Raw genomic sequence first — 4,975 nt, forward strand, 5'->3', positions numbered from 1 at the left:
GTCATATAAGGTGATAAATTTTCACGTAGGATCTGTAAATCTGTATTTATTCATGTCCTATATAAGCAAATAAAAAAATTGTTTCCTCTAAACTTATAGAAACTTCTTAATTTTAAGAAAAACTGAAATGTGCTAACATCAAAAAATTGAACTGTGCACCAACATTGGGTGGACCAGTATTAAATAGTGTTACAGTAGGCGAAAGCCTTAGAATGTTAACCCTAGTCCTTTAGTTTAAAAGGTCACTTTTCTTGCCTTTGCCCTCGTGACCTGAAGCACAGTTTCAGTGAGATTCAAAAACTGGCCAATGGCATTTTTTTAACGAGGGCATGACTGGCAATATTCTAGAAAGTTTGAGGAACATGTAGTTCTCAGAAAGTCTGGAAGGTTCCATGAGATTCTACAAAGGTTCAGAACACTCTAGGAGGTTAGTGAAAAATGAATCTACATATAGAATACCTGAAACATTTTACTTCAAACATTCTATTCTCCCCTTTGTCACTAACAACAAAAACCATCTCAAACCCAGCACCCCAGGCGATTGCCTAAGCCATCTATCCCTAAATTCCAGCTCTGCCTCTGGAGCACTAACATTGGGAGTTTATCCCTAATTTTAAATTTTTCCACAGTCACTCAGGCTATCCAGAAAAACTATAGTCAGAGATGCCTTGATTTTTTTTGGTGGGGGAAGATTGGTGGAGGCAATGGTGCTGCCCACGCTACTATGAATGATGCCACAGCCCCCACAAACTCACTAGAAACTGGCAGCTTGCAGCTGAGCCAGCTCTGTTGAGTAGCCATTCTGACCTTTGGCTACAATGAAGGGCAGTTCAATAATGAGAGGAGGCTATTTAGTGGTTTAAGAATGTGTCTAATTTGAGCTGTGAAGCATTATCTCTATGGTCTTGATCAAGTCAAGTCACACTGGCTAAAATTTGCCAAGTCAGATTTACTAAATCCAGATGTGCTCAGCTTTTGCAGTTCCCATTAACTTCAACTTTAGCTGAGAACTTCTGAAAATCCAGCCACTTTTATTTAGGTGCCTAAATATAAATTTATACAATCGAAGATTGATAATTTTGTTCTTAGCCTTAGTTTCTGCATCTGTGAAACTAAAATAATACCTACTTCAAAGGGGTTTGTGACAAGTAATTAACATCGGTGCATGTAAGTCCTAAAAATTTATTAGAATGTACACAAAGCCCTCCAGCTGTTGGAAATCTAGCAACCCTCAGAACCTCAGCTTCTGGACAATTGTCTCTTGCAAAACTTTCTAAGGGGTGCTAACTTGGACCCCAGCATGGTACCTACTCTCCGCTTCTTCTGTAGCAAGATTCTGATAGGAGAGGGACCCACACATTTTCATCCCCAACTCATTTTCAAAGTGAGTCATTTAAGCATGGAGTGTTTGCCAAAAACTCATTTTATTAACCCTCTGCACAATTCTCAGGCCAGCTCTTGGCAGAGTAGAATTGTAAATAAAGGTGTGACACGGGTGCTGGAAAGACTTATTTTTTTCATGATCCCGGTCACTTGATGTAGGTCAGGGTTAAAAAAATCCATGTGATGTGGTGTTATGTGGTATCCATCTCTACAGAGCAATGGGGAAAGGACTACTAGCCTTTGAGGATCCAATTACTACACTGGGGCCATCAGCCTGCAAATATTTATGCACATGCTTAAATTAATGCACGCGTGTAGTTCAACTAAGGATGGGTTAGGAGCCTGTTTGGCATCTCTATGCCTCCCAATAATTTTTTTGCACAGGGAGGCCCCCCCAGAGGGCCAGTGAAACTATTTTTGTGCCTCAAAGCAACTGGACATACTGATGAATTTAGTTCTAGAGTCTGATAGTTTTAATCATGCTTCATTTCGTTCAAAAACCAAATGCAAACATAGCTCTTTGTTTATAATAAGATTATTGCTGTGTATTTTACATTACAGTGCTGTGTTTCCTTTCCTTTACTCATGATACGTATTCAGTGAGATTATTGAGTTGATAACTAATGTGAATAATTAAGAACAATGTTAGCGTTCTTTTTTTTGTCACCAATTATGTTAAATTACTAGTTTGGAGTATTATTTTAGTAACAAATATTATAGTTTATTTTTCAGACAGCAAGTGAGATTTCTTTTAAAAATATATATTTATTTCATTAAATATACCTATCTATAAATCTCTGTCTATCTACAGTATTTCAGGGTATCATATACACCTGTCTTACCCTGCTGTAATCCCTTGGTACATGGCAGAGCAGAAATCAGAGAATCTGTATCTCTCTCTCTCTAATATATGCTAAAACCCCTACATTAAGGACCATCTCCAATATGCTAAGAACTTCAAAGTTTCCAGTATGATTTTGTTCAATCTTTAGTTAATTAGGAGCATATCTTAGTCAACCAATTTTTCTGGGTGTTTGGATGGTTATTTAAAGCAGTTTTCTGTGGCAATAAAATAAAATATTAACACTGACTTAAGGTTGCTTGGTGGTATGTTGACCACTTGCAGAACTGTGGGTTGAGTAAAACTCAAACTTCTGAAACCAAAAATGCACACAGCCTTAACTCTGCCCTCTTTCAGCAGTATACCTTGTAAATACACTTTTACTCTGCCATTCCCACAGTTGCAGAAACGTACAAGCTTTTCATCTCCTTGTCAGGGACCCACAACTGAACACAGTCCTGGCTCATTGCCCTGAACTAACAATGCTGGCACCTGATTGGCTGATGACTTCAGCAGGCACCTGCAGCAGATCTGGGACCCTGGCTACTCAATAGTGTTCCAAGTCTACAGCTGTGTTTCTGGTCCTGCTTCCTATACCTATTCTTAGATCCCTTCTTGCTTCTAGCCCTCACTATGGACCTACCTGCTCCTGCTTCCTATCCATGCTTCCGCCTCTGGTTTTCTGCTCCTGGTCCCTGCTTCTGGTTCCTGGCCCTATTCCAGTTGATATTCTAGCTCTGACTCTTGGTTTCTGTCTCTCAGCTCCAGCTTGCTTTCTGGACTTGATAAATTGGCTCCTGACTTTGCCATTAGGCCTGGCTACCTCTGTTTCAACCCTTAAGCATTCTTCCACCCTGATCATTAGACAATGTCACCCATGCCCAGGTCACTATGCTCCTTTTACAACCCATTCACCCTCACCCACAGATTCTGTCTAGCACTGTTAAAGGACAAAACACTGGGGGAAGGTTGTCCATGAGACCTTTCCTCTGTCCCTGTGTGTAACAGTGTTGTCCCACGGGCTACTAGAGAGACTAGGGCTAAACTAACTGATTACAGGATGAGCTCCACCTCCACATCTGTTTGTGGCAGAGGAGGCTCTCAAAGGTCTGAAGTGGCCCAATGTGATGTTTTCAACTGACTGACTGAGAACACCCCGTGGAGATTAGTACAACCTGAATCAATAGCTCTGAGATAGACCCCAGATTGTGGCACACACATTGGAGCATTGAGAGGGGTTCAGATACCCCCTTGGGGCAAGGTCCACCCAGATCCCGGCTCATATGAGAGGGACAATGAGGGGGGCTCAGAATCTCCTAGAGGGATAAGAGTCCTCCGAATATGGTCATACAAATGGGAAGATAGAATGTGAAATTGACAGGTGCCTCTGCCCCTAATCTCCCCAAAATCTCTCTTCCCTGTCTCACCCTTCACTCCCCTAACCTCTGGGCCTTCCTCACCTGAGCTCCCAAACTCTCTCCTCTCCTCTACTCCCACCCCCATTTATCCCCACCCCCTTGCTGCAGCCCCAAACCTCTCTTCCCCTATTCCCCCACTCTTCTGACCCCTAATGCCCCTCTCATCCCAGGAAGCATTCACACGTCTAGTTTTTTCCCCAAAATACTTTGAAAACATTTCCCCCACAATAAAATTGCCACCCGCCAGTTACAAATTATGATAACCTCCAGCCACTCAGTCCAAAACTCCATTTGTCTTAGGTGACAGTTTGTGATTAATTTATCCTTAGTTATGTTAACTAAATAGTGAGTTCACAGCCATCAATCTCAATTACGTCTGTGATTCATCCAGTCATCAGTACCTGCCACTTTAACAGTTAAAGCAGCAGAAGGAAACTGGGTTTTTCAGGGTCTGTAACTTGGGAACTCTTTGATCAAATGACCTCCAGATTTATATCAGTAATATCACCCCATGCAGTACACCAAATTTAAAAGCAATCCAAGTAATCGTTGGGATTTTAGAGCACTTACAAGAATCAAGCTTTAAAGCATATAAAATGGCAGGAATGGAAAGTCTTTAAACTTTTTACTGTATTGGTACATGCACTTTGTAAACGTACATTTTCTTAAATACTGTTCTGAATGTGGGTTCCCAGAGATTTATTGGGTGCTGTATACTACCTTGGGTGAAACTCGATAGATTGAGACCATTCTGATCCACACCGCATCAATCGTTTGATCTCTCGCTCTGCGCAAAAAACACCACCAAACCAATAGCGTAGAAACTTTTTGAAAAAACAGCTATTTTTGAGGGATGCTTTTATCTCCACAACCCCTATATCAAATCAGCTCTAATTTGGGTCACTAACCCTATTCTGCACCCTCATATGGTATACCACATTTCAAAAGAATCTGACAAAGCATGTCAATTTTAGAGGTGTTAGAATGTGGACCTTTAAATAGAAGTCAGGATGCAACCTTAACTGTAGTGGCGCTACTGTGCCACTATAATTTACAAGGAGTGAAGTTAAATGAATAACGTTGGACTGCATATTTTGTTTTATTACCACTGTGATTAAGGAAATTGTTCAAAGTATCAAAATGAATTGCCACCTGTAACATACCAGTACGGAATGCTAATCTGTAATCGTAGTCAATTATTAAAACATTGCCAAGGACGGTAAACGTTATTAATCACAGCAGAAATCAGAAATGGCCAGCAGTTACTTGGCAGTGATAGCATGAACTAGAGTATAAATGTGGTAAATTTTGTACTGGTTTAATCTTTTAAAAA

This window comes from Emydura macquarii, unplaced genomic scaffold (assembly GCF_026122565.2).
Source record: "Emydura macquarii macquarii isolate MOO-44397 ecotype Brisbane River unplaced genomic scaffold, CSIRO-AGI_Emac_v2 contig_3044, whole genome shotgun sequence".
Taxonomy (NCBI): domain Eukaryota; kingdom Metazoa; phylum Chordata; order Testudines; family Chelidae; genus Emydura; species Emydura macquarii.